This window comes from Rhinolophus ferrumequinum, chromosome X, assembly GCF_004115265.2.
Source record: "Rhinolophus ferrumequinum isolate MPI-CBG mRhiFer1 chromosome X, mRhiFer1_v1.p, whole genome shotgun sequence".
NCBI classification, from domain to species: Eukaryota; Metazoa; Chordata; class Mammalia; order Chiroptera; family Rhinolophidae; genus Rhinolophus; species Rhinolophus ferrumequinum.
Window position 1 is genome coordinate 116,219,675 of NC_046284.1, and position 19,173 is coordinate 116,238,847.

Genomic DNA, 19,173 nt, shown 5'->3' on the forward strand with positions numbered 1-19,173 from the left:
TATTTGTATAGATAAATATCGATATTTGAGAGATGTATCTCAAATATTTGTGCAAATATATGTATATCAGAATCTAATTAAGACTACATCTAAGCACCAATTTACAGGAAGTTGAGAGTGGACTAACATGTTAAAACACACTGTGCAGATGCAATCAGCCAAATCCAGAATCAGGGAAATTTGATAGGACAGAAAATTTAGTCAACAAATGGACTTTTAAGAAGTGTGTGTTGGAGAAGAGGTGAGAACAGGGGGGAGGGACTGTTCTAAGATGTAATGTGTAGACTATGGATCCTAATATGAACGAATTAATTATTAAAATTGGGGTTGCATATGGACTGTTAGAGACTATTAAAGAATTATTAAATTTGTTAGGTATAATAATTGTTTTGTGGTTTTCTATATATATATATACATATACATATATACATATATATATGTATATATGTATATATATATATTTTAAAGTTCTTATCTGTTAAACACTGAACTCTGCAGTTGAACTCATATGCTATCTTGGATTTCCTTTCAAGTATTCCAGTGGCAAAGCATGGGAAAGGTGACAGTTCAAACAAGATCAGCAAAATGTTGAGAATTGTTGAGCTGGAAGATGGATACATGGAGACTCATTATGCTCTTTTCTCTAGCTTGAGAATTCCATAGTCAATTTTGAGAAAGTGAAATGGAATTTGAAGGTGAGACATGAATAGTATTGTCACAGAAAGGTCTGCTAAATTAAGAACAGAAAAGTAGACTTTGGCCTGACAATCTGGAAACCATTATAATCAAAGGACTTTAAAGCAATCTTAATGGATTAGGTGGGAGAAGAAAACCAAAGTTTACATTGAAAGCTAAGATACTGAGGATGGGGGAAAGTCCTGGGGCGTGTCAAAGGGACACAGGAGCCAATCTGAAAGATCTCCCAGTGGCCAAACTGCAACAATTTGAGCAACAAAATATATAACATAGTATTGGATTGTAACCCAAAGTATAAAAGAAATCACACAAGTCCATACTGATAGGTGATTGAATAATAAATGGGGATAAGAGACAAACTTCCTTATAGAAGAATTCCAAATAATATTTGTAAATATTGCCCCCTCTATGAGGCACCTTATTCTCCCTCCCCCACTGAGTAAGGACTAACCTAGGGACTCAGAAAGAGGAAAAGAACAACTCTCAGTGGAAAAACCTAGCAGACACCATGTCATCAAGTACTCAAAGTTAGCATCACCAGTGATCAATTCTGTGGGTACCATGTGCTACCTGATGTGATTCAACGTGATGAGAAGGGCACTTCGCCTCTGGTAGTCCCAAACCCATAACCCCAGTCTAGTCATGAGAAAAACATCGGATAAACCCAAATTGAGGGACATTCTACAAAATGCCTGACCAGTATTCTTTAAAACCCTCAAGGTCATGAAAAGCCAGGAAACATAGAAACTGTCACAGAGGAGTCTAAGGAGACATGATAATTAATTGCAATGGGGGATCCTGGGGATCCTGAAACAGAAAAAGGATCTTAATGGAAAAACTGGTGAAATCCAGATAAAGTCTATAGTTTTCATAGAAACGTGCCAGTGTTAATTTCTTAATTTTTTCAAATGTACCATAGTTTGTGAAATGTTGATAATATGGGAAACTGGGTGAAGGTATACAAGAACTGTGTACGATCTTTACAAGTTTTCTATAAATCTAAAGTATTTCCAAAATAAAAGATGTTTTAAAATAAAAATGGAAATTTAATATCAATTTTTAAAATATATTTTTAAATTCACGTTTATTGGGGTGACATATGTTAGTAAAGTTACATAGATTTCAGGTGTACAGTTCTGTAATACATCATCTATATATCACATTGTGTGTACATCACCCAGTCAGTTCTCCTTCCATCACCATATATTTGAATATCAATTTTTGCTAATTGTATTTATATGTAACTCTTGTTCCACTTTTAAAAGGTGGGAGAGATATTTTTATTTTTCTAAAGAAAGAATTTACAAAGCATTTTTGCTTCTTTTGAGTGCTCTGGATTCTGACACGTCGGACAACAGAATGACAAGATGGCAGGGTAAGTGGAGTAAGGATCCAACCTTTGTTAGGTACCTATTGTCTATAGTGTTGGATGATTTACATGTATTACCTAACTTGTTTCTCCTAACAACATGATGAAGCACAACCCCCCATTTTCTGATGAACAAATTGATTCAAAGTAAGAAGAAACAGCATGCCTAATGGCTGGGGGGTTGGGTGGAAATGGGGAGTAACTGCTAATGGGTGCAGGGTCTCCTGTCGAGGTGATGAGAATGTTTTGGAACTAGATAGAGGTGGTGGTTATACAACACTGTGAATGTACTAAATGGACTGTTCACTTTTGAATGGTTATTTTTGTGTTATATGAATTTCAGCTCCATGAAAGAAAATGCAATAAGTAAAAAAAAAAAAAAAAAAAAAAAAAAAAATTTGAGATGCTATGGTCTAGGGATAGGAGAAAAACCTGGAAAGTCATGGGCAGAAATAATGTGGTATGTAATATTTCTCACTTTTTATTTTTTGGCCAAAGAACAGTTGTTCCATAAAATAGGTAATAGTACATGACAGAACACTAACTTCCCATAGGACACAATTTGAGAACCACGTTTTCATTCAGTGAGGCCTCATTTTAAGAAAGTAACAGTGTAGGGGGCCTATTTGGCCACAAGTGCCATAGAAGCCACCCATGTGGCGTCAGGAAGCTGAGAGAAGAAAAGGATCAGAGACCAGTTGGAGGAGAAGCTATATTTGGGCTGTCTATTTCAAGAGTGGATAGATTTGGCAACATGCAGATGGCACGGACACACACTCCAGGTAGAGCGACCAGCAAAAGTCAGAAGATATGGTTGTGTATAAGAAACAGAATGTAGATCCATCGGCCAGACTCCCAGGGTTCTCCGCCCTGGCTGCACATTAGAATCACTTGGGTCCTGCTCCAGCCAATTAAATCGGAATCGCTAGCAGCAGGGGCCCAGGCACTGCTCATTTTTTGAAAGCTCTCCAGGTAATCCTAATGTACAGCCAGGTTTGAGCTGTTCTCAAATATGGTGTAGGGATGTTCTTATGATGTTCAATTTGAAGTGTGATGGTAGTCACTAAATCTCAAACTTGAGCATGTGTAACAGTCCCCTGGAGATCTTGCTAAAACACAGATTCCTGGGCCCTACTGTCAGATTCTGATTCAGTAGTCTGAGGTGAGGCCCATGAACTTGCATTTCTATTAAGCTCCCAGGTGACGCTGCTGCTGCTGGCTCATGGACTTCACATAGAGTAGCACCAATGTAAGCAGTGATAACAACAATAATGGTTTGCAAATGCTTTGCTTTCTTAAAGTATAATCCACAAAAGTGGATTCAAGTGTCTGAATGGGAGACAAGTTGGTGGTGGTAGGGCAGCCGTGCCAGGACTTGCAAATATCCCACAGCTCTTCATCCTCCGTAGCATGTACATTATGATGGGGAGAAGGCCGTGAAGCCCTGAGCTAGAGTAATGGGTTCGTGAACGGGCGTGATGACTCAGAAGTACGGAAAACGGCCAGATTATGAAGGGCCTTCCCTGCTAGACTATGAACTCTAAGCAACTGCAAGGTCTTTACAAAGGCCTGGGCTGAACAAAGCCATTTTTCACGAAGAAGACGTTTGCAGTATCTGTTCAAAGGCGATTACAGTAATGAGAATTAATGGAGCTTGACTAGAGAAGTGGCAGTGGAACTGGAGAGAGAAGATGGATGTGAGAGATGGGGCAGAAACAGCAACTCCATCCTTCCAGGTGCTCAGACAACTCTTCTCTTTCACTCCTCCAACCAATCCATCAGAAATCCCGTTGGCACTACCTACTTCTCTCATTCCCATTACTGCCTCCGTGTCCGCAGCACCACCATCTCTCACTTGGATTGGTTCAATGGCTTCCTAACCGCCTTTGCCCTCCTACCATCTATTCTCAACACAGCTTCTACAGAGATGCTTCTAAAACATAAGCCAGATCACATCACTCCTGCCCCCATCCCATTTGGGAACTCAAGTCCTTACAATGGCCTTAAGGCATGGCAAGATCTGGTCCCCTATTATCTTTCTGATACCAGTTCAGTTTACTTGCCTACTCTTTCATTTTTGCTCCAGCCCCATTGATCTAACTTTCTAGGACCTTGCTACCCAAAGCGTGGTCCCTCGACCAGCAGCATCGGCATCAATTGGGGAGCTCATTAAAAATAGTCTCAAATTCCACTCCAGACCTAGGGAGTCCATCTGCATTTTAACAAGACTCCCAGGGGATTCCTCTACATCAATAGAGCGGGAAACAATGATCCAGAACAGCCAGCCTGGCATACTGCTGCCCCCACGATTTTGTATTTGTCAATTTAAAATTGCAGTTCCTTCCAACAGGAGGGCACTCCTTCAACCCTCTGTTGCCTTTATTTCCCCATAGTACTTATCACAACCTGAAAATGGTGGCCTCTGGGGAGTGGAAGCAGGTGTGGAATGACAGGGTACAGACTGTGACTTTTTTGAGCATAAGTCTTGCAGGATTATTTGACTTCTAAAATATGCACATATATACCTTCCATTTGTTTGTTGAGATTAAAAACTGCCAGTGTCTAATTCCACATGTAAGGAGCTTGGGAGGCACCACTCCATTCTAACAACAAGTAAAAAAGCTAAACAGACTGAAAATCAACAACTCTTTTAGGATCTGTAAGAGGGGAGGATGCAGAACAAACCCCTGCCCCCATGATTGGAGAGTAGGGAACACATGGAGTCGTGGCTTACCACAGCAGAGACTCATGAGATGAAACCACCGTGGGAACAAGTGTTGGGACAGGAAACAGGAACTGTAATTGACAAATTGCTGGACGCTCAGTTTGGACAACGCTGGGAGTTAAACACTCAGGGGGTCCCAGTCATAGGGGGCCTCCAGCAGTATTGTGAGATTTATCTCTAGGAGATTGACCAGATTCCCACGGTAAATATTGGAGAAAAATCCCCTCTGGTTTCCAGCAGGAGGAAGGGAAATGGAACCATTTTGAAATCTGCCAGAGCATTGTGTTGTTCTTAACAAGGCCTAGCCTCAGGGGAAACTAGTTAAACAGAGCCTAACCTGCTGGGGTATTATCAGAGCCTAACTGACCTGGGGATGGGAAACACCCAACTCCAGCCATCATGTCTCACCTAAAGGGAGAGAAAAAAACAAGCACTAGTGAAGTTCACGGTCCAGAGGCACAGGCTCAGTAAAAGACGGAGACCTAATCCTAGGACTACAGAAAGCTTCTCCTCCACACCTCACCTCCACATCCCTAAAGTCCTATTTCCAGCAGTTCCTTTTACCTGGTACATCATGTCCGGCTATCGAGAAAAAATGATAAGGCATACCAAGAGGCAAAAAACACAGTTTGAAGAGACAGAGCAGCCATCAGAACCAGACATAGCAGGAATGTTGAAATTATCAGAGCTGGAATTTAGAATTATGATTAATATGCTAAGGGCTCGAATGGATAAGTAGGCAACATGAAAGAACAGATGAGCAATGTAAGCAGAGATGAAATCCTACGAAAGAGCCAAAAAGAAATGCTAGACATCAAAAACACTGGAACCGAAATGAAAGACTGCCTTTGATGAATTTATTAGTAGACTGGACCCAACTGAGGAAAAATACCTCTGAGCTGGAGTATATATCAGTAGAATCCTCAAACACCAAAAAACAGAACATTTATATCCAAGGACTGGGGGACAACTACAAAAGGTGTAACATATGCATAATGGGAATACCAGAGGAGAAGAAAGGAACAGAAGAAATATTTGAAAACAATGACTGAGATTTTCCCTAAAGTGATGTCAGATATCAAACAGATCCAGGAAGCGCAGAGAAACCAAGCACGATAAATGCAAAACACAACAAAACACCCAAAACACTACACCTTGGCATATCATTTTCAAATTATAGAAAATCAATTATTAAAATAATCTTGAAAGAAGCCAGAGGAAAAAACACCTATAGAGGAACAAAGATAAGAATCACATCCAAATTCTCCTCAGAACCATGCAAGCGAGAAGCGAGAGGAGTGAATATCTAAAGTGTTGAGAGAGGAAAAAATAAAACCACCAACTTAGATTTATGTACCTGGCGAAATTATCCTTCAAACGTGAAGGAGAAATGAAGACTTTCTCAGACAAACCAAAATTGAGGGACCTTTTTTGCTAGTAGACCTCCCTTGCAAGAAATGTTGACAGAAATTCTTTAGAGAGATGGAAAAAAATATAGGTCAGAAACTCGGATCGCCATAAAGAAGGGAAGAGGAACAAAGAAGGAATAAGTGAAGGTAAAATATAAACTTTTATTTTTCTTATTTTCATTTCAAAGTTTGGTTATTTTAATGCAATTTCAACATTCAAGGTAGTATGGATATGCTAAGTGGTTCCTTTTCATCGTTAAGAAAACACTAACAGCTTCTTTCTTCTGTAATTTGGTCAAATTCAAACATGGCTCTTTGGCAGTTTTTAAAAAACATTTTGTTTACATATCTTGATAAGTTTTCTGAAACCTTTTTTAAACCTTTAAGTAGTTTGGAAACATTTGCCTATTAGCTCATTCCTCTGGGCACAGCTTTTCAGAGCACTTATCCCACCTGAGCTGAAAATCTGCGTTCTCTCAGCTGGTGGTAGGAGGTAGAGGTGATAATAGAGAAATGAGGGGCCAGCAAGCTTTGTAAACTACTTCTAATTCTCTTCATTAATATGCTGTGATCCACCTCAGCTTCTGCAAGGTCAGACATTCAAGAGAAGTACTTGGCCAAAAAAGCAGGATTCTAACTAGTATAAAATAGATTTTCAATGAAATAGAATCTCTGTAGGAAAGAGAAATTAGGTTATGCTTTACATTCCCACCCTTGCTTTAAGATGTCTGTGTATTTAAGTCCAAAGGGGACTTACAGAGTTGGTCTGCCCTAAGTAAAAATTGAGAATGTCTGAGTACATTCATTTTGCAAAGTTACAGGTAAGGCTCTTCAGGAAATGCTGCAGCACATCCCACAACGATGGATGGTGATTAGTGATATACGGTAGTACCTCGGTTTTCGAATGTTTCTGTGGACGAACATTTTGGTTTATGAATACGGTAAACCCGGAAGTAAATGCTTCAGTTTTCGAACTACTCAGAAGTCGAACATGTCACGTGGCTTCCGCTGAATGCAAGATCCTGAGGCCTCCTGTCAGCTGTTTTCGAACGTTTCAGAACTCGTGGATTTCGTTCGAAAACCGGGGTTCCACTGTAGTTGGTGTGCTATCAAGTAACTTGTAAGATATTTAGGTCAAAGGGGCCTAACCATTGGCTAAAAAACAATTCTGAAATGTGACCATTTGAAAACTTTAGCTAATTGTAATGCAGAAAACAAAACCCATCATTTAACAGTATGCTTGTTAACCTGTCAGACCTCTGTTGGAAGCTAAATTCCAACACAGGTCTTACATTAAATTTTCTTTTTGCTTATTTTACTTAAAATGTTTAAAAATATCTTTATTGAGATATAATTGACATAGAACATTGTATTAGTTTTAGATGAACAATAATAATTTGGTACATGTATATATTGCAAAATGATCACCACAATAAGTTTAGTTAACATCCATCACCACACAGTTATATTTCTTTTCTTGTGATGAGAACTTTTAAGAAAACTCTCTTAGCGACTTTCAAATATACAATACAAATTGTTAACTGTAGTTACCATGCTATACATTACATTCCCAGGGCTTTATCTTTTAACTGGAAGTTTTTACCACCAACCAGTTCTCTGAATCTATGGTGGGGTTTTGGCTTTTTGGGGCTCTTTTTTCACATTTTACATATAAGTGAGATCAGAGGGTATTTGTCTTTCTCTGACTTGTTTCACTTAGCATAATACCCTCAAGGGTCATCCATGTGGACTCAAATGGCAGGATTTCCTTCTTTTTGTGGCTGAATAGTGCTCCATTTTATGTTTGTATGACATTTTCTTACCCATTCCTCGGTGGGACACATAGGTTGTTTCCATGTTTTGACTGTTGTGAATAATGCTGCAGTAAATATGAGAGTGCAGATATCTCTTCAAGATGCTGTTTTCATTTCCTTTGGCTGTATTCCCAAAAGTGGGATTGCTGGATTATATAGTAGTTCTGTTTTAATTCTTTGAGGGACATCCATATCTTTTTCCATAGTGGTTGTGCCAGTTAGTATTCCCACCAGCAATGCACAAGTGTTTCTTTTTCTCCACAGCCTTGCCAACCAACACTTGTTTCTTGCCTTTTTGATAATAGCCATTCTAAATTACGTGACATGATAGCTCATTGTGGTTTGGATTTGCATTTCCCTGGTGATTAGTGATGTTGAGCACCGTTTCATCTACCTGTTGGCCATCTGTATGTCCTCTTTGAAAAAATGTCTATTCAGATTCTTTGCCCATTTTTTAAAAAGATTGGGTTGTTTTTTTTCTATTGTGTTTTATGAGTTCTTTATATATTTTGGATATTAACCCCTTATCAGATACATGATTTGCAAATATTTTTTCCCATTCCATAGGTTGCCTTTTCATTTTGTTGATGGTTTCTTTTGCTGTGCAGGAGTTTTCCAGTTTGATGTAGTCAGACTTATTGATTTTTACTTTGTTTGCCTTTGCTTCTGGTGTCAGTTCATTGCCAAGACCAATGACAAGGAGCTTACTCACTATGTTTTCTCCTAGGAGTTTTATGGTTTCGTCATACATTCAAGTCTTTGATACATTTTCAGTTGATTTTTGTGTATGGTTGAAGGTTATTTTACTTTGTACTTTTGTTTTTTACTTTTTATTTTTTTTATTCCTAATTGATCTAACAGATAACAGTTTGTTGAATACATTGTTGCTATTATTATTTTCAATAATGTATGCTTGTGTATATGTCTTAGGTGTGTATATATCTTCTGTGTGTATATATGTATGCACTTATGTATGCTTATATATAAGCTAAATGAATGACAGCAATTATACAAGGAACAAGAGGAAGGAACTAGAAATATTTGGTTATGATAAGGTTCTCATACTACCCGTGTAGTGGTATAGTATTATTGGAAAGTGGACTTGGATTAGTTGTAAATGCATATTACAAACTCTAGAGCAACCACTAAAAAAATTTTTTTAAGTATAATTGATATGCTAAAAAAGGAGAGAAAATGGAATTATGTAAAATGCTTAATTAAAACCACAAAAGGCAGGGAAAAAGTAGAAGATAAACGTAGGAGCAAAGAACTCTAAGAAGAGGCACAAATTACTAATATCAGAAATGAAAGAGAGCACATAACTATAGATCCTGTGGAAATTAAAGGGATAATAAAGGAATACAGTTGACCCTTGAACAACACAGGTTTGAACTGTGTAGGTCCACGTATACGTGGATTTTTTTTCAATTGACCTGTGCAGTTCAAACCCACGTTGTTCCAGATTCAACTGTACTATCAACAACTCTGTGCCCACAAATTTGATAACCTAGATGAAATGGACCAATTCCTTGAAAGACACAATCTTCCAAAATTCACACAAGAAGAAATAGATGATCTGAACAGGCCTAAATCTATTAAGTGAATTGTATCAATAATTAATAAGCTCCAAAACAGCACCAGACCCAGATGTGTTCACTGATGAATTCTACCAAACATTTAGGGAAATTATACTAAGTCTTTGCAATCTCTTTCAAAGGATAAAAACAGAGGGAATACTTCCAAACTCATTATATGAGGCCAGCATTACCCTAATACCCAAATCAGACAAAGACACCATATGTAAACTACAGACTAGTATCTCTCATGAACATAGATGCAAAAATCCTCAACAAAGAAGATACTAATACATTGATGTCAAAGAAGCAAATGAAAAGATGCTCCACATCATACGTCAGCAGGGAGATGCATCCTATTAGAGAATGAGCAAAATCCAAAACAGTGACAAGGCCAAAGGCTGACCGGGATGTGGAGCAACAAGAACTCCCATTCATTGCTGGTGAGAATGCAACATGGTGCAGTCATTTTGGAAGACAGTGTGGAAGCTTCTTACAAGACTAAGCATACACTTACTCGAAGATCCAGCTATCATACTCCTTGGTATTTACCTAAAGGAGTTGAAAATTTATGTCCACACAAAAACCTGCACGTGGATATTTCTAGCAGCTTTATTCATAATTGCCAAAACTTGGAAGCAACCAAGATGTCCTTCAACAGGTGAATGGAGAAATAAACAGCGGGCCATCCAGACAATGGAATCGTATTCAGTGCTAAAAAGAAATGAGCTCTCAAGCATGAAAAGACATGGAGGAGCCTTAAATGCATATTACTAAGTGAAAGAATCACACAGTATGTACCAATCTGAAAAGGTGCATACTGTTTGGTTCCAACTATATGACACTCTGCAAAAGGCAAAGCTATGGAGACAGTGGAAAGATCAGTGGTTGCTGGGGTTGGATGGAGGGGATGAATAGACAGAGCAGAGAGACATTTGGGTTGGCAACCCCTGGCGAGCCAGACTTCCAACCCATTGAGAGAAGATAGGATAGGCATTATCATTCTCACCTAATAGACAAGAAAACAGAGGCCCTGAGAGGTCAGGAATCTTCAGCAATGACACAGCAAGTCAATGGCAGAGCTGGGATCTGAACCCGGGGTTCCCGATGCTTCTGTGCAGGACATGCTGCAGTTGCCCTTCCCCAGAGACACCTGCCTTTTGCTACTGCAGTCATCCTAGGAGGCTAACTTATTGATTTCATAGTCCATTGTCTAATCAGCCCACACACTGCCTGAGTTTATCACCAAGCAAATTCCCACTTGTTTTTAACAGGAAAATGGTGCCGTCCTGCAATGCCTTGAACCAAACTCTGCAGTCTCAGCAAACCACTTGCTTTTGAAATCCATAAGCTGAACCCGAATCTTCTTCGTATTCTTTCAGCCAAGCCATTGCGAGTTTTTTGCCAAGTCTGAACTTTCTCATGATAGAGACAGCTAAGTGGAGGAAATGGAAGAAATGACCACAACAAAATATCTCTAAGATATACTGTTAAGTACAAAAACCAAAGTGCTGAAGAGTGTGTATGGAATAATCCCATTTGTATAAATGGGGGAAAGAAAGAAAGAAGTATACTTACATGTATTGGGTGTATTTATAGTATTTATCTATGCAAAGATGTCTCTAAGGATCTGCGTGAAACGTGGCTGTATCTGGAGAGCAGACTGGGAGCTCGGGGGGCGGGGGGGGCAGGCACTGTTGGTGCCTGAGCACTCACTCAGGCCCTGCCAACCCCAACCACTGCCCTCTGTTACATGGCCTGAAGCTTCCCTCTGGCCACAGAGCTTTCTCCGCTTGTGCTCTTGACACACGGAAGTACTTGAGAGTTAACACCCCCTGGGAGCAACCCGCAGTCGATGACTGATGGGAATTGGTGGAGAAATGCACCAAGTCCTTTACTTGTTGGGCGGGATGATTCTGAGACCATCAGTGTGTGCTCTGCACTTATTCCCAGAGTTCCCTGCATCACTTGATTCCCAGATACCCACCCATAGTGTGGACATGCTCTTTTCTAGCTGCCTTCCTTTCCTGTCTCCCTTTCCCACTCTCTCACCCTTCCAAATAAGTTCTGAACCCTGTTGCAGGGCTGGTTTCTGGAGGAACAATGCGTCTAATAGAACTTCCTTCAATGATGGAAATGTTCAATGTCTGCACTGTCCAATATACTAGCCACTAGCCACATATGACATTTACACTTAACTCACTTAAAATAAAATTTTAAATTCAGTTTCCCAGTCACACTGGCCACATTTCAGGTGCTCTCCAGCCATGTGGCCAGCACAGAATGGAACATTGCCATCATCACACGAAGTTCTATTGGACAGTAGTGTTTGGGGTTGGCGTTGGAGGAAATGAGTGTAGATTTGGACCATATGCATCAAGAAGCACGCAGGTGTTTTTAAAGGGGGAAAGGGTATAAGCTCACCTCTGGATCCTTCTGACATCAATGTGTGGAGTTTGTGTGAAGCCTGATTCTGACTCAAGTATTCTCCTAAATCTATTACCCAATCCTTATTCCTTTCCGTTCTCAGCTACTGGGAAGGCTGCCACTGTACCATATGGCATCTTTATGCAAATAAGACGAAGGTGCCCCTCTCTCCCAGTGTATGTCACGCCATGCCAGTGCATACTGGACCTCAGCAGTGCCACCAAACAGGACATGAACAGGGCAAGGAAGAGGTTCTTCATTGCTCTACTTTCTGCATTTCAACCCTTTCCTTGGTAATGAGCACAGACAGAATGGCAGGCCTTAAATTTGTAAGTTGGCAGGAGGGCCAAAGCATAAGTACCAGGAATAACAATTAAAAAAAAATAACACTAGTAATACCACAAGTCAAAAATATGGTCTTACCACATTAGTATTAATTTTAAAATAGCTTAGATAGTCTACTAAAGGAATTAATGGTCGTCCAATCTATCTATATATAGAGAGGGTGCCAAAAAAGGGTATACACATTTTAAGAAAGGAAAAAACTGTATTAAAATTACACTGATGGGAACGACTTTGAGCACCTCTTGTAATTGCAGAAATCAAACATGACTTGTATTCATCTTTTGTTATCAGTATATATTGAGTATTATAATTTTAATACAGTTTTTTCCTTTCTTAAAATGTGTATACATTTTTTGGCACCTTCTCTCTCCCTATGTATATATGACTGGACAATAGCCTGGTTATTGATTATGTCCGTTTAATGACAAATATGGATCTCTCTAGTCTGTTTAACTGTAGCAGTACTACTTATGAGGATGATTAAATTCATGGCCGTACACAGTATCTGAATATTGTATAATTCCATCCATATAAAATGTCCAGAATAGGTAAATCCATAGAGCCAGAAAGTAGATTGGGGGTTGCAAAGGGCTGTGGAGATTAAGGGGGAAAGGGACTGACTGTTAATGAGTATGGGATTTCTTTTCAGAGTGATGAAAATGTTCAAAAATGGATAGTGGTGATGGTTGCACATTTCTGAATAGACTAAAACCATTGAATTGTATACTTTAGATGGGTGATTGTATGTATGTGAATTATGTCTTAATATAGTTGTTACTAAGAAGGCTAAGAAATACAAAGTGCTTATCTACAGTGAGAAGGAAATTTTACACTCAATCTGTATAACTCTAATCTTTGCACATCTCAATGCTTTTTCTTAGCTTCTACAGAATATAGACAATAGCCTCCCAATCCTCTGTGTTAAGAGCTTTGCTTTTCATAGGTAAGCTTTAACTCAAGCTGCTCTTACTCAGAATATAACAATCTACACAAATTCAAGGGGTTCTATCATGGGCTTCTAACCTGTTTCTACCATTTTTCTGTTGAGCATCATAGCACTGGAGACAATCCTTGCCATCTTGAATAATTTTCAACCTTTATACTTTCTTTCAACGCCCTTTCTGTGAAACAGACATGACTTATTAATCCTTAGTGACTCAGATGATATTCTCGTCATCTTGTCTTAAGCCAGTCTTATTCCCTTTCAGGAAAATGAGAAACTTGGGGGACCTAAAATGTCATCTCTCTTGACTTGTAAATACAAAGGTTTCCATTCAAATCTGTTGACTTATTTGACAGGTCTCTTTTTTGCCCCAGGAGAGGTCCTTTATCCTTTCAGTCTGTATTGCTTGAGTGCTTACTAAGTGTCAGGTAATAGGGATACAAAACCAAACTTCTGCCCTCAACGAGCTGCAGTCTACCTGGGGATACAGATGAGTGTGATGAGAAAATATTCTTTGTCACCCTGCCACTGCTCAGTCATTCATTAACTCAGGGAAGGCATGAGATCCAGAAATAAAGAAAATAAGAGTTACCTTTGGGCTTTTGAGTTCCAAAGGCCTCACATTCAGGAGGGATAAATGGCACTCAGATGTGCAGGTACCATAGATATTGGAGAATGAGATAAATTAAAACAATAGTTTATCACCCTCTCTCAGCCACTTCTCCCACCAGATGATGATTCCCTGGAGGGCAGCTGGTTGTCAAAGGGGCAGTTATTCGTACATTTTAGGTCCTATACCCCTTCCCCCAGAAGAGCCTGGAGCAAGGAGAGGACAGAAAGGAGCTATGGCAGACACCATTGGGTGTCCTGAACCCTGATACTGTTCAGATATTGGGTGACAATATGCTGAACTCCAGGAAATGAATCATGATTATTCTGAACCAGCCACAGTATTCCTGCTCTTTGCCTGTGGGTGGTTTAGGGGGTACCATGTGACCTAGTTCTGCCCAATGTGTTGTTAAGGAGAAGGGTTCTGGAAAGATTTTTCCTTCTAGAGATAAAGTGAAGGACCATTCCTTCCTGCTTTAGATGTGGTCATGAGAGAATGTGATACTTAGTGTTACAGCAAGTATTTAATGACTCTGAGAAGGAAGCCAAGAGAATGGCAGAGAATTAGCCTACTCCCAACCTTCTTGTCATATGAGATGATTTAGTCCATACTTTTAAGCCACTTGTAGCCAAAAGCCTTCTAATTAATACAGACCCCCCACAGGGATCCTAGAGGAGGCTTGTTTCTCACCTCCTAGGTAGAAGCCCATGGCAGTAAGACCCTAGAGAAAATATGGCCCCATGGTCTCTGGCAAAGGGGTCTCAGGCAGCCAGGCATGGACATGACAGGGTGTTTGTTCCCTGTGTTTTTGAGGGTGACAGAAGTAGACAGTGTCTTAGGGAGCTCCAGAGAAGTTCCCATGGACAGTGTCTTTAAAAAAATTATTAAAAATCACCACATTGCACAAATTTGTTTACAGTTCAACAGAGCCCAGTGAATACTTTGTTGTGGGTTGGCACTGGTTCTAAGGACCAGCATTTGGGAACAATACATGGAGGACATGTTCCAGTGATCAATTTCCAGCTCCTTGTGACAGATGCTGCCGGTTGTCCCCCAATATCCAATGTCTCTTCTTCCATACTAATAGGAACCCTGATTTTTAGCTGGACCCATGGAAAGACTACATTTCCCATCCTCCCTTGCAGTTAGGTGTGGCTATGTAACTAGGTTCTGGTTAATGAGGCGTGAACATAAGGGTCCCATGGTTGCTTCCAAGCACCTCTCTTAAAAGACAACTGGCACATGCCATTGTTCAGTTTTATTCTTCATCACTTCCTCTCCTGCTGCCTAGAGTTCTGATGTGGTGGCTGGGGTCCTGCCCTTCATCTTAAACCGTAGATGGGAGGTCACACCCTGGGGATGGTGGCTCAGTGACATGAAAGGAGGAGGACTCTGTGAAGCACCACAGCCATGCCAGCTCTGGACTGCCCTGTCCTGACTTTTATATATGAGAGAAATAAATTTCTATCTTCTTGAGCTCCTATGATTTGGGATCTTCGTTACCTACAGTTACACCTAATCCCTTCTGATATGTGCCTCCCCCGGCCATACTGTGAGAAGGGCCCATGTCAGGACACTCAGGATCTGGGCTATTCAAATGGGGGGTAGCCACTGCAACTTCTTCCCATCATTGACACATCCTCTGCCTCCCTCAGTTACATTTATAATAACTTGCTTTGTCTGACTTTCCTATTTCCCTACATATTGCCATTTTTCTATTCGGACTATTTCATGAGCTGTTTCAAGCTTTTTAAGAAAAGTACGGTAGAAATAGAAGTAGTTACTAATAGAAACAACACAAGTAGCAGAGAATCTCATTATAACCATGCATGAAGTGAAAAGCAAAGGGGTATAAGAATCAAGTTTCTAAAAAGAAACCATAAAAGGCATCACTGTTCTCTTGTCTATGGCTCCTTCCGCTTTCCCTGGGGTAAATGGCATTCCCTATGCAAGTCTCTCCTTACGGTGGACATGCACATCTGTTATTTCTATTTTAGAATATAGTGTGTCTCTTTAGATCACCAAAGGCCATTGTTGCCCAAGTTATGAAGAAAAGAATATTAATCCATCATAAGCATTTTCCAGAACACAGCACTTTTCTGTCATCTTTCCAGAAGAACACTTTTGTGTAGTAGTTGGAAAAGCAGATTTCTGATACAACATTCTGTACTCTGTATTTAGTTTTGTTTTATGTAAGGAAACAAATGTCCTGAGCGAATATAACCGTAAGACACCCATTTCACAAATTGGGCATTATTTGAGTTTTTCACAGTAATTTGGCAGGTTATGTAAAGAACCTAAGGAAGTCAATCGGTCCATAGACATAGTAATCATTTGTGGGGTTTAAGAGCCTAATAAATTGCAACCCTCTATCCAACCAAGTTCAGGACGAATTGAGAAATAAGTTCAGGAGTCCAACCAATGGAGACGTAAATATCAACCTTATTACTTAAAAGATGATTGAAGATTCACTCCACAGCCAAATGGAGTTCCCAATATTTTCCCATTGACTTGAACTTAACTGTGGGCTCCTCTGTTTCTGGGGCAGCACCCACCCCATAAGCGCCTCTCAGTGGAAAGAAAACCAGAATAGACCTCTATGTGGGCAGGCAAATCTGGAAGAGAACTAACTCCAGAAACCCTGAGCAAAACATATTCATCTCCCTCTACCAAATATGCCACTCCTTGTCTGGGGAGAGGTTATTAGAGGAGTGGAGAGAAGCTGGACTTGTCTGCACATCATTTCCCCTCCTCCAGCAGACCCTATTCCTGCCCCACCTCTCTCAGGACTTACTACTTACGGCTGACTGTTGTTTGCATTTACTATATCTTATATTACATAATCGCATATAAGATCCCAGGACATTTATTAAATGGCTAGAGAGGATTCCATTTAATGGAATTCCATTTATGGATGCTGAATAGTTTACTGAACCAGTGTTTCCTTATTGTTGGACAATTAGATTTTTTTATTTTTCAATGCCAACAATGCTACAGTGTATATAGACATCTTTTTCCACGTGTCTCTATAGTACAAATTCCTAGATTGTGGAATGCTGGATCAAAGAGCATATCCAGCTTGAATTTTCACAGATTTTGCCTAAGTACTCTGCAAAGAGATCACTGAAAATTGCCCTCCCATAACAGTGGGTGAGCGTGTCTATTTCTCTTCCTTGTTGGATCTTTGCCAATCTGTTATTTAAAAAAATGTATTTTCTTGCTATTTGAATTTGCATTTTTTTAAATTATAAATGAAAGTAAGCATTTTGTCACTATTGACCGCTGGGACTTCTTGTTCTGAAAACTGCTTATTCATGTCCTGTCCCATTTTCCTGTTAGGTTCTTTATCTTTTTCTTATTGATTTATAAGTGCTTTCTGTAAATTTAGGAAATCAGTCATGTCATATATGGTGTAAAATTTTAACTAGTGCATATTGTCTTTTGATTCTTTTTCACTGGTTTTCACTAGTACACGTTGTCTTTTATGGTAATTTTCTGTGCAAGAGCTTTTCTATTTTTGGTGAAATTTATTAATTTTTTCCTACATATCTTCTTAGTTTTGTGTCTTGCATGGAAAGGCTGTCCCTATGATTACAAATTAATTCCCCAAAATTTTAGTGTTAGATTTTTTTGTGATTTATTTTTTACATGTATATCTTTGGTCCATCTGGTGTAAGAGGAGACGTAGAGATTTCATCTTATTTTCTCCAAGCGACTAGATAGGTATTCCAAAACTATGTATTAAATAATCCATCTTTTCTTGTTCTGATTTGATATGTGACTTCATCATATTTTAAATTCTCATATGGATTTGGGTCTATTTCAGAAACCTCTGTTCTATTCTGCCCAATCTATTCTTGGTCCAGAAACCAAACTGTTTTAATTATCTTTGCTTTGTAATACACTTTACTATTTGGTAAAGCTAATAACCAGCCCTTACCCATTAATCATTTCCTCCCAGAGTTCTTCTAGCCATTCTCACATGTTTATTTAAATCAATAAATGTGACTGAGTGCCTAGTAAGCAGCAGGCAGTGGTCTGAGCACTAGGGATACAGCAGTTCACTGAACAGGGAAAAATCTCTGCCCACATGGTGCATACATTCCAGCCGAGATAGGAAGACAGAAAAAAATCAGTCAGATACATATAGTGTCAAAAGGTGGTAAATGAGATGGAGAAAGACAAAATAAGGAAACAAGACAGGAAATGAATGTACAAAACCAGGTGGTCATGGCAGGTCTCATTGAGAACATGGCGGTTGAGGTGAGGGAATGAACTGTGCAGATAAGCAAGAACAATGTGTGCAAAGGCCCTGAGGTCGGACCAGGACTCCTGGAGCAGAGTGAAGGAGAGAGAGAGAATGAGATGAGGTCAGAGAAGTAACAGGAAGAGATCAAGGAGGGCCTTGTGGACAAATGAAATCTGGGCTGTTTCTCTGGGCAACATGGGGAGCCATTGGAGCATATGGAGCACAGGTGCATCATGAGCTGACTCAAAGTTCCCAAACTTGATGCTATAGGTATTTTGGTTGGGATGACATTGAAATCTTATATCAATTTATGAGGATGACATCTTTATAATCCTATATCCTCATATCCAAACATATGTATGTGGCAATATTATAAATGCACAAAGTGATAAACTGATCAACTTCTATGAATGTGTTCTACAGATAACTGTCACATATGTGCTAAACGATTTGTGTACAAGCCTTATTTACAATAGCAAAAGACTGAAAACAATGCAGACATCCAGACATCTACCAATATGGGACGAAGTAAACGTTGATGCATGCACACAATAGAATATGCTACTACAAAAAAATGAGAAGAATATTTATGTAGTGATTTGGAATGATCTACATATACTAAGAATATACTAAAAATAAAAGCAGGTATAGAATAGTGTGTACAGTATGCTACCATTTGGGTAAAAAAGGGAACTATATATTACATGTGTATTTTCTTTGGTAAAGGTAAAATATCTTTATAAGAATACATAAGAAACTGCTAATAGCAGTTACCACTAGAGAGGATAGGGATAGAAATGAAATTTTTCACTGGATACCCTTTTCTGTCTCTGGATTATCGAGCCATGCAAATATAGTACCCATTCCAAAAACAAATAAATATAAATTTTAGTGAAATAAAGTATGTATTTATATTAGGGTCATTTTGGAAATGTATTTGACAATGGCTCAAGCAGAATTAGTAGAGACCTAAATCATATGCAATGACATATATGATGTATCTTTACATGTC